The 12213-nt window shown below is 42.4% G+C and overlaps 1 pseudogene; it reads right to left on the bottom strand.

Moving 5' to 3' along the window:
* Positions 1-8075: 8075 nt before the first annotated feature.
* Positions 8076-8448, bottom strand: LOC114027358 (annotated as a pseudogene).
* Between the last annotated feature and the right edge of the window lie 3765 nt (positions 8449-12213).

Here is a 12213-nt window from a genome sequence, read left to right as displayed (position 1 = left end):
GCCAGAGGCACCGCGATGGAGTGGGCACATATACTGTAGAATGGGCAGGTGTGGATGGGGAAGGGAATGTTCTTCCTCCCCTCCACTTTGATCTCCCAAGCAATGCTGGTTATTTCATGGAGACGTTTCCAAATGAGCAGAGGGGTTGGGGTTGGGATTGAGACAGACAGCTTCCCTGGCTTCCTTCACTGCTCACCTCAAATCCTACCTTGCGCAGGCACCATCCAAAGGGTGACTGCCTTGCCCCATGCTATGTTGGTGACCTATTGGCTCATTGATTAAAGGAACTCCCAGGAAGCATTTTCTTCTACCAATGAAAGCTGGCATCTCTTCTGCAATTTGGAGCGATGGCTTTTGCAAATTGGTGCCTTCCTACCTTTGCGGTATTCACTCCCTTCCATGTACTCTATGATGGCACCTAGATGGCTCAGTGGATATAGTACTGGGTTCAAAGGAGGCCTGAGTTCAAATCCAGCCTCAGACACTTACTAGCTGTATGACCCTGGACAAGTCACTTCACCCCATTTGCCTCAGTTTCCTCATCTATAACACGAACTGGAGAAGGAAACGGCAAACCACTCCATTCTCTTTGCCAAGAAAACCCTAAATGAGGTCACGGGGAGTCAGACACGACCAAAACAACTGGACAAAAAGAAGTTACCCTGTGACCCAGCTACAGTGACCTGCTCCGTGTCCAGCATGCCACCTCCTAACTGTCCGTTTTCACTGGCTATTCCCCAGGCACTCTCTTCTTACCTCTGGCTCCCAGCCTCCCTGGCTTCCTTCAGGACTGAGCTCCAACTCCCCCCTGGGGAGCTTTGCCTCTGATGTCACTTTTCACCCGATCTGTAGATGCCTCGTACATACATAGACAACTTTGCCTGTTGTCTTTCCCATTAGAACATGAATTCCTTTGGAAACAGCAGGCCATATTAGGACCCTTAACTCTCCCTCTCCTTCACATATCCATATCCAATTTTTTTTTGACCAAAGAGTTGTAAACATATTTATTAGAACTAGAAAAATCTTTTTTTTTTAAGTTTAAACTTTCCTGAAAGATGTCCTTCCATATAGTAAAGTCCAATCCTGTCGATTCCAAGGACACAATAACTTTCAAAAATGACTCCTCCTCTCCACTCACTAGGTCACCACCTGAATTCAAACCTTCTTTGCCTTTTGTTCAAACTATTGCAATGGCCTTTTTCTTTTTTCTTTTTCTAAACTGTTTTATTATTTTTTATTTATTTTGTTAAATATTTCCCAATTACATTAAAATTTTTTTCCAATCTCTAGCCCCTTTATTTTTTTTTAATTTTTAAAACATTTTTATTTAAAGTTTTGAGTTCCAAATTCCATCCCTCTCTCCCCTCCTCCCTTCCTTAGACAGTAAGTGAACAGATATAGGTTATATACATGCAATTATATAAAATATTTCCATATTAGTCATTTTGTACAAGATTTGAATAAAAGAAGAAAAAGAAAGAAAGTGAAAAACAACATGCTTCAGTTTGCATTCAGTCAATGTCAGTTCTTTCTCTGGAGGTCAACAGTATGCTTCATCATTAGACCTTTGGGATTGTCTTGGATCATTGTACTGCGCAGAATAGCTAAGTCATTTACGATTCTTATTGAACTGTATTGTTGTTACTGTGTACAACTTTCTCCTGGTTCTGCTCATTTCATTTTGCATCAGTTCATATAAGTCTTTCTAGGTTTTTTCTAAAATCATCCCGCTTGTCATTTCTTACAGCACAATAACATTCCATTGTAATCATATACCACACCTTGTTCAGCCATTCCCCAATTGATGAGCGTCTCCTCAATTTCCAATTCTTAGCCACCACAAAAAGAACTGTTATAAATATTTTTGTACAAATAGATCCTTTCCCCTTTTTTGGATCTGTTTGGGTTAAGACCTAGTAGTGGTATTGCTGGGTCGAAGGTTATGAAGTTTTTTTTTTTAATTTTCTTATTTTTAGGCAATTGGGGTTAAGTGACTTGCCCAGGGTCGCACAGCTAGTAAGTGTCATGAGTTTGTCTGAGGCCGGATTTGAACTCAGGTCCTCCTGACTTCAGGGCCGGTGCTCTATCCATTGCACCACTTAGCTGCCCCCCGGTATGCAGTTTTATAGCCCTTTGGGCATAGTCCAAATTGCTCTCCAGAATGATTGGATCAGTTCACAACTCCACCAACAATGCATTAGTGTTCCAGTTTTCCCACATCCCTCCAATATCCAACATTTTCCTTTTTTTGTCAAATTAGCCAATCTGATAGGTGTGAGGTGGTACCTCAAAGTTGTTTTGATTTGAATAGCCTTTAACCGATCTAGTTGCCTCCCTTAGTGCCTTCATCCTCCACAAAGTTGCTAAATCCATATTTTTAAAGCACAGGCCTGACCTCCTCTGCTCAAGAACGTCCACTGGCTCCTTATTGTCAATAGAGGAAAAAACACAAACTCCTCTGATTGGCATTGAAAGCTGACCCCAAGGTCCTTTCCTAGACTCGTTCCGCGTGCTACATTCCAGCCAACTCAGCTCACGGCCGTCCCTCCCGCTGCACGTGTGTGACGTCTGCACAGTCGGTGCTCATGCCCGGAGTGTGCTCCCTTCTCACCCCTGGCTCTGAAAACCTGGAGCTTCCTTTGAAGTTCAGCTCAAGCGATTGCGCCTGCTGTTTGTGCAGTCATTTCAAGTGTCTGACTCTCCATGATCCCATCTGGGGTTTTCTTGGCAGAGATACTGGAGTGGTTTGCCATTTCCTTCTTCAGCTCATTTTACAGATGAGGAAACTGAGGCAAACAGCGTTAAGTGACTTGCCCAGGGTCACACAGATAGTAAGTATCTGAGGCAGGATTTGAACTCAAGTCTTCCTGACTCCAGGCCCTGCGCTCTATGCACTATGGCGCCACCTACCTGTTGATATTCCTCCTTCACAACACCTGTCCTGATTCTCCTTCCCCCTGGTTTCTCTAGCTAAAATTATTTTGAAATTACTTAGGGACACAGACCTAGATGCCCACATGCACATGAGCATAGTCATACATTTATACATGTGTCCAAGGCCATGCGGAGCCAGCAGGAGACTGTGCAAAGAGAAGGATTTGAGTCAGAGGGTCTGGGTTCAAATCCTGCTCTTCCACTAACAACTTGCTACTTATGTGACCTCAGGCAAGGTTTATGTCCCTCAGTTTCCTCATTTGTAAAATGAGCAGGTGGGACTATCAGATCTAAATCTTTGCTTCTCTCTTGTTTCTCCCAGAGGAATGGAAGCCCTTGAGGACAGTAGCTAATGGGAAAGGTCCTGCCACTCATTGGGGATGCCCAAAAAGGACACCATAGACGTAGAGCAGGAAAGGACTGCAGAGGCCATCTAATTCAACCCCGTCATCTTCCAGATTGAGAAACTGAGGCCCACGGAATTCACATGACACGTGGGTCACCTAGGCAGTAAGCATAAAAATCTGGGACCTGAGAAGAGCCAAAGTTTTCTACGAGGAAGAGCCTTCTTCTTAGCTAAACTCTGTACCTCCCACAATGCTCTGTATACAGTAGGTGTTTAATAGATATTTATCGCATTGATTCGCAAAGTATGGCTGGGAGATTTAAAAGCAAAGTGGACATCAAACAGTGTCCCAGGAAGCAGCTGCCTTGCCAAGTTCAGCAATATCTGAAATCCATCTCCGCGCCAAGGTCCCCTCATTCCTCCTCCTCTCAAAGGGCAGGCGGGGAGACTCCAAAGAGAGAGACAAGATCAAAAGGAGATGGGAACCTATAAATCACTCGCTGCCGGTCTTGGTCTCTGCTTTCCACGCACCAGGAAGCCTTCCCACCAGTCCCCCCACCCCCACCCCAGACACACAAGTTCAAAGATCCATGGGAGTTCCCGGCCTGATGCGTCCCTGCCTTCCAGCCCCAACTTCAGCTCAAGCCTTGGTTTCATTCCTAATCCTAATACCAGCCCCTGTCCTTTCACTTTTTTTTCTGAACCCTATCCCCAGGGGAGAAGGCTAGGAAAGGCACAGCGACCTTCACACAGCACAGTCATACCTAATATCTGATTTTACCCTCCTAGCTCTACTTTTAGGGAAGCAGGGCAAGGCTGATTATCCCCGTTTTGCAGATGAGAAAACTGAGGCTCATTGTGGGGAAATAACTTGCCTGAGATAAGTCAACTATCAAGTATTTGAGCAAGGGTATGGTGTGTGTTTTCCTTTATGTTAAGCCGCCCCTCTCTAGGATTGCATAAGGGGAGAGAGGGGAACAGAATCATTGCTAGTATGAGACCACTGGGCCTTTGGCCCAGGGCGTCGCTATCCTGTGAGCCGGTGATGATCACATAGATATGTGCACCCTGTTTGGAGGCTGTCAGGGCTGGGCCTGGCTTACCCATTCCCTCTCCCCTCATTCTATGGGATGCTGAGTTGGCTTTTTTGTTTTTAACTTTTTGATACCCTCTCTTCTTTCCTCCTTCATGGTCAGCCTGGTGTGCTAGGAAGATCACTGGAGCAGAAGGAAACATACATCTTCAGACAAGGCCAATGGGTTGGTTTGTTTTGCTAAGCTATAATTATTTGTTAGAAGGGAGGGCTTTGAGGGTGGTGTGGACAGTGAGAGAGAAGCTGGGGAAAAAAAAGCAGGAATAAAGCTTTACAAATACACAGAGGAAATGAAAGAGTTCCTAAGGGGACGCAAACATACGGGGCACTTTTGTCTCTACCTTGTTAAATATAATATACACTTAAAAAAAAACAGAACCACAAAAAAAGGGAGGAGGAGGAGGAAGAAGAAGAAGAAAGAAAGAAAGAAAGAAAGAAAGAAAAGAAAAAGGAAGAAGAAAAAAGAGAAGAAGAAAGAAGAAAAAAAGAAGGAAGAAGAAGAAAGAAGAAAAGAAGAAGAAATGTAGATTTTTTTACAGATGGAGAAACCGAGGCTTAAAGAATCATTGTGGCTTGCCCAAAGTATTATGAACAGCAAAGTGCCAAGCCAAGACTCGCGACTCCAAGTCCATTGCGCTTCTTCAGAAGCCCAGAACCTTAGAGCTGAGGGGAATGCTAGAGAAGACTTAGCTCAGCCCCCTCCTTCTAAAGCTGAGCAAACTGAGGCCCAGAGAAGAGGCCCAATGATAAAATCATGACTGGAATCCAGGACTTCTGGGTGAAAGTCCAGTGCTCCCTCCACTCCACCAGGCTGCCTCTCTGTGAAGTCCCCTCCCGCCCCTCAACACCCACCCGCTCAAGCATGCCATGGAGGGGCTATCACATTTCCTCAGGTCCTTGGAATTCAAGGAGCTTGGTAGAGTGGAGGATGTGGGAGGAAGGATCGAGGCTGAGTCAGAACTTGGTGGTCTGGAGCCCAGGTTGGGCGGGGAGGGAGAAGGGACCTTGAAGGGTGGAGGGGGGTGGTAGGTGGAAGTCACTTGCCCTAAGAGCCAGGACAAAGAAAATGAAAGGCTCATTAGGTGTCTATGGTGACTGTTCTGTACAATGTCTCCATCTTTATAGGAAGCTGTTGGTCAGTTGTTTTTCAGTTATGTCTGACTCTCCATGACCCCATTTGGGGTTTTCTTGGCAAAGATACAGGAGTCATTTGCCATTTCCTTCTCCAGCTCATTTTACAGATGAGGAAACTGAGACAAACTGGGTTAAGTGACTTGCCCAGGGTCACACAGCTAATATATGTCTGAACCTAGATTTGAGCTCAGGAAGATGAGTGTTCCTGATGCCAGGCCTGGTACTTGATGCACTATGGCACCACCTAGCTGCCTTTTTCAATAGGAAGACTTGTCTCTATTATTACTTAAGCCTATTGCAACAGCCTCTCAACAGGTCTCTCTGTCTCCCCTTATCTCCCTTCCAATTCATCCTTCATGCTGATGGTAGAGAATTTGTATAGATCTTCTTCATGCACCTGTCTGGTTCTGTCACTCCTCTGCTCAAAAATCCTCCATAGCTCCTTATTGCTCCCCTCATTCCTCAGTGAAGTTCAAATGCATCTGCTTAGATAAAAGACTCCTCACAATAGTGAAACCCAAGCCTTTCAGCCTTTCTAGTGTTACTCTTTGCCACACATTCTACTCTCCCATCTCTCTGCTTTTTCACTGGACCCCCACGTCCAGAATGCTTTCCCCCCTCATCTCAGTCTTCTACCTTTATTAATTTTGTATCTTCTGATTTTTAATATAATTAATTATATCGATTGTTTTATTAATGTTGAACCTTCCTTGCATCCCTATTGTAAATCCCACTTGGTCATAATGAATGATTTCTTGGATGAATCACTATAGTTTATTTGGCAGACTTTTGCTTAACATTCTTGAGTCAATGTTCATTAATGATATTGTCCTATGGTTTTCTTTCTGTGTTTTATCTTTCTCTGTATCAGAATTATATTTGTATCATAAAAGGATTCTGGTAGAGTGCTTTCTCTCTTCAATTTTTGGGAATATTGTTAAGTATGGGTACTTGCTATTCTTCAAATGTTTGATAGAATTCTTCTGTGGATCCATCAGGACCAGGAGTTTTTTTTCCCTTTTTGGTAATTCCTCTACGACCAGATCTATTACCTTTTTCTGAGATTGGGTTTTTTAAGATCTCTATCTGGTCTTCTGATTGTTCTCATATTTTATAGTTTTGAAGGTATTTCTCTGTTTCTTTTGTGTTTTCAGTTTTGTTAGCATATAACTGTGAATAACATGTTTTAATTATTCTTTTTCATTTCTTGTGGTTTGTTGTGATTTCACCTTGCTCATTTGCTAGCTTATTGATTTGATTTTCTGCTCTCTTCTTTCTAATCAGATTAAAGATTTATCAATAATATTAATTTTTTTCAAAGAACAGATTTTAGCTTTATTATGTCTATGATTTTTTGCTTCTAGTTTATCTATTTCCCTTCTAATTTTTAATATCTCCTCTTTTGTGCTTGTTTTAGGTCTACTTATTTATTTACTTTCTAAATTTTAAAAATGCATATTCAGTTTGTTAATCCTCTATTTTTCTATTTTTTAGTGTATTTTTATGAGGATGTGATTTTCCCCCTGAGGATTGCTTTAGTTGCATACCAGAAATTTTAGTAAGTTGTTTCATTGTGATTCTTTTCTTTTACATAATTATTATTTCTATGATTTGTTATGACCTACTCATTAGTTAGGATTTCATTGTTAAGTCTCCATTTGGATCTGCAATTTTTGTTTGTGATCCTGAACTGATTGTTATTTTTATTGCATTATTGTCTGTAAAGCATGAATTAATTATTTCTGCTTTTTAATATTTGTTTGCAATATCTCTGTGCTCTAGAACATGGTCAATTTTTGTAAAAGTTTCCTGTGGTGCAGATGAATATGTATTCTTTTGCTATTCCATTTAGAAGACATCATGAATCTTTTAACTCTGGTTTCTCCAGCAATTTGTTCAGTTCCATATTTCCCATTTCATTTATTTTTCTGTTAGACTTATCCAAAACTGAGAAAGGGATATTGAAGTCTCCTGTCATTATTGTTATCACGTCTTCTTGAAACTCAGATAATATTTACTTTATGAATTTAGATGCCCAAGGCATTTGGAGCATATAACTTTATTACTGATGTTGATTTGTTGTCTGTGGTTCCTCTCAGCATAATATAGTTTCCTTCTTTACCTCTTTTTTTTTTGAATGTTTGTTTTTGCTTTGTCAGATAGCATGATTGCAACTCCTGATTTTTGTTTTTTTGATTCACTTGATGTGTGGTAAATATTTTCCCCATCCCCTCAGTTTTATTTTTTGAATGTCTTTATTTTTAAATGTGTCTCTTGTAAGCAGCAGATTGTAGGGTTTTGTTTTCTTATTCAATCTGTCACTCTTTCATTTAATTGTATTGTTCAATCCATTCACATTTAAAGTTAAGATAATTAGGTTTCTATTTTCCTCTATCTGCCTTTAATATTGAGATTTTTCAAGTTATGATCCTCCGTCTTCTGCTATAAACAAAGTAAACACTATGTTCCTTTAGTTACTTTACTGTAATCTTTTTAAGGTGGCCCTGTTCCCCCTCACCCCCGATCCTCTTTATTATTATTTTTTTTAAACAAGTTCTGGCCCGTTTATTAAAGAACACTTTTGTACAGTTTACTTTTCACTGGTCTGTTCTGGCATGCTTCTAATGATATCAGAATCACCTGGATCAATGATAGCCAGCGTACATGCTCTGTAGTACTTCCCACATGCTGTACCCAATTCAATGTTATTGCCGCTGTAGTGATACATGCAAGTTTTGGCCAGCATAGCATAATATTCAATCTCTGATTCCCTCAAGGCTGGGCAGTTGTTGGCTAAGATGACCAGTTTGACTTTGCCTTGTCTGGTCACTTTCAGGGTCAGTTTGTAGCCTAGCACGTATTTGCCGCTTTTCATAACCAGCTGGAGTCTCGAGTTGATGGACTCCAGTGACTTTTTCATCTTCTTTGAAATCACCATCTTCCTGCCTGCAGTGCAGGAGGACCCTTAGCCAGAGACCTGTTGCCAAGAGGGCTGGGAAGCAAGAAAAGGCAATCCTCTTTATTACTACCCCCTTCACTTTGGGGGTGTGCTTATTCCTTTTATTCTTCTGCTTTTATCTGGTTATATAATTCCTTCTCCCAACCTTTTCCCTCTTAGTCAAGTAGATTTCCCTTTCCTCCTCCCTTTTCAACTAGTATTATTTGTTAGTTTTAAAAGCTCCATTTTTTTCTGCTCCTTTCAAAAACAATTTCTCTCACTTTCTTTATTATCTATTCTTTCTTTCTGTCTCCTCTATATTCCCATTCTCTGATTCAAGACTTCTATAATTATTTGATCTCTCTCCTTTTTCTGAATTCCTTGTATAATCAAAGCTTGCAAAGTATTAATTCTACACTCTCTTATCGAGGTGGTTTCTGCCATTACCATGTAGATTCCCCTTTTCCTTTGTGCCTCACTCCCAGAACGATACCAATTATTACAGGTGTCACAGAGGACACTACCCTGTGGTTGGGCTCCTCTTCCACCATGTCCCTGATTATGCAGCTGACTACTGAACTATATCCTCCTCTTGTTACCTTCCCCCCCCACCCCCTTGCCTCTAAATCTCCTCCCTGAGTCCATATTCTCCCACTCCCCCAGGTGCTGGTCGCCCCCAGGAGCTCCAGTTACCATCCCCTACCCCCTTCATGTGTTCTCCCACGTTGTAATGTGGTCCCACCACAAAAGCATTGATTACCTGTAGGTAGGGTGCCATTAGGTTGGGTTCATAATACCCCATCTGCTTCTTTGCTGCTACCTCTACCAGATTTCCACCTTCACCCTTGTTTCCTTATGTACAATTAAAAAGAAGTCCCTTAGTGGTCTTTTTATTGTCACTGTAGCAGTCCTTGCCTGCTGTATTTATTCACTCCCCCACTTACTCACTGCTATTGTTTGGAATGCTCAAGAAGTAAATAATCTCTTCAGCTCTGAATTTCTTTCTAAAAATATTTCAAATGCCTCTTTAATATTGAATATCCATCTTTTCCCTTTATTGCTAAACTCAGATTTGCAGGATAGGTCACCCTAAGTTCCGCTGCTCTTCAGAACATAGTATTCCATACCTTCCTACATTTTCTGGTAGGTGCAGAATAGTCTGGTATTATTTGAATTTCTCTTCCTTTGTATTTGAAGGTCTTTCTCCCGAATGCTTACAGAACTCATTCTTTCTGAATTGAATAGTTAATTTTAACCACTTTATGCCTGAGAGTTTGCAGCCTTCGGTTTTTTCCTGGAGGTGACCTGTGAATCCTTTCATTTGGAATTTCATTTTCTACATTCAGAAATTCTGGGCAGGTCTGTTATTTCCTTCTTTATGGTGTTGTCCTGTCCTGTTCCTCTGGAAGATCTGTGATCCTTGCATTGTCTCTGTGCATCCCATGTTCAAGATCAGGACATTTGGCTTGCATAGTGAACATACTTTCTTTCCAAGTTATTCTTTTTTTGCTCTCCTTCTTCTGGATCATGCTTTACTTCTGTATATTTGCACCCCCAGTCTGCCATTCTCTCTTTTGCTTCTTTGGTAAGCCTTGCCATTGCAGATTCTGGTTTTCCAATTCTGCCCATAATTTTTGTTGTGCAGGACATAAATCGTGCTCTCATGATTCTCATTTCTTTTTTGAACCACTCAGGAACAGTGTGCTGTGGTTCCACGTTCTCCTCAAACTCCAGAGTCCTCTGTCTCATCAAATGTGGGATCACTTCCCTCTGTTCTGCAGTGTTTATTCATAGATGCCCAGACTCAATTACTGAATCTAGAGGCCGTATTTCCTTCTATTTTATCTGCTTTCGTACGTAGGATCATAGATCCAGAGCTGGAAGGGACCTGATTGGTCTTCTAGACCAACCACTTCATTTTACAGCTGAGGAAACTGAGGCTTAAAATGGTTAAGTGACTCACCCAAAGTTACCCAGGTAACCAGTAGTAGAGATGGGGTCTATGTGTGCTTGTAAGTATTTTATTCTCCAGCTTCTGTCTTCCACACCCCCTCCCCACTACACATAACCCTGAACTATCACAAATTCACTAGGGCAGCTGTTGCATAAACTTTTCATCTCCTTTGGCAACTAGCACCACTCTCTGTACACAATGGGTGCTCAATAATTGCTGATTTGAAGAGAATAGACTGAAAAGACCTTTCTTTAACACCCGGCACAGTGAAAAGGGCACCAGGTTTGAAGTGGCGCTGGAGAAAGCAGGCTTAAATGGGAGTCAAAGGAATGGGTTTGAATACTGTTTCTGCCATTTCTCATCTCAGTAATCTTGGGGCAGTCATTTATCTTCTCTGGGCCTTAGTTTCTTCATGTGTAAGGTGAAGGGAATTGGTCTGGATGGCTACTTAAGTCTCTTCCTGCTCTGACTCTAGAGTCTATGACCTGAGTTTGAATCCCCAACTCTGCTACTTATAAGCATTATGACCTTAGGAAAACCATTTCCCCTTTTCTGGGCCTCAGTTTCCAATTCTGTAAAAGGAAGAGGCCACCCTGAATGATCTTTATAGGCCCTTCAGCCTCTAAATCACGAGCGTGATCTCTTTTTCGAGAGGCACCCCAGCCATGGGAAAAAGGAAAAGGATTACTGAGACAGAGGATAATTAACAAGGTGCCCTGGTTATGATCGTCCATTTCCCAAAGAATCCAGTGGGCAGAGGTCAGCCTGGCGGGCTGCTTTGGGGGCTTCCAGCTTCCAGGGAGCCCTGCTGGGAAGGGATGGAAAACATCTGCTGGTGTCAGGCCTGTTCTGGGAGCTGTAGCTGCTCACTCCCAGACTCCTGGGGAACTGGCTGCTCAGCGTGGTTTGAGATGGGAAATTTGTGCGTTAGAATCAGTACCCGCCTAAACTAGAGGCGCGGGGCTGGAGCCTGGAGGTCAGAGACTCAGCACACCCCTGCCCACTGTAAGGGCAGCAGCTACTCATAGCATCCAGGAGCAGGCAGGAATCTCAGGGGTCATTCAGCTCAACCCCTTCATTTTACAGATGAGGAAACTGAGACCCAGAGATAGGAAAGTCACACAGGTCACAAGGGGCAATCAAAAACAAGCATTTGTTAAGTGGTGGTAGACGCGTGTTGAGTACCTGGGATACAAAGAAAAGTGAAACCAGCTTCTACCCACACAGAGATTGCATTCTAATGGGAGGGAGGGAAGGACAGCCTCTGGGGTAGGGTCGCAGAGAAAACAGGAGGCTGTAAAATCAAGGGCACAGGCTGAAGGACCGTTTTTGTTTTTTGGTTTTGTTTTTTTTTTTTTGGTCCCCGTCATTTCAGTCAAGTCTGATCTTTCATGACCCCATTTGGGATCTTCTTGGCAAAGGTACTAAAGGGATTTGCTATTTCCTTTTCCAGCTCATTTTACAGATGAGGAAACTGAGGCAAACAGGGTGAAGTGACTTGCCCAGGGTCACATAATTAGTAAACGTCTGAGGCCAGATTTCCCCACGCTCTATCATTGAGCCACCTATAAACTTAGAGCTTTTGGCCATTTAATATAACCCACCCATTTCACAGATGCAGACACTGAAGCCTAGGGAGGTGAAGTGATGGCCAAGGTCACAAAGACAGTTAAGTGGCAAAGTAGGCTTTCTAACTAGTCTTCTGATTCTGAATCCAAGGGCCTTTCCACTCTGCCATGCTGAATAGCCTTATACAGCCTCGTAGAGGTAGCCTTTCTTTGGAGATCAGAGGGAAAGAGTACAGGCAGGGT

Source organism: Vombatus ursinus, unplaced genomic scaffold (genome assembly GCF_900497805.2).
Source record: "Vombatus ursinus unplaced genomic scaffold, bare-nosed wombat genome assembly UNPS02014859.1, whole genome shotgun sequence".
NCBI classification, from domain to species: Eukaryota; Metazoa; Chordata; class Mammalia; order Diprotodontia; family Vombatidae; genus Vombatus; species Vombatus ursinus.
Note: the sequence above shows the minus strand (reverse complement) of the source record. Positions and strands in the feature narration are given on the sequence as shown.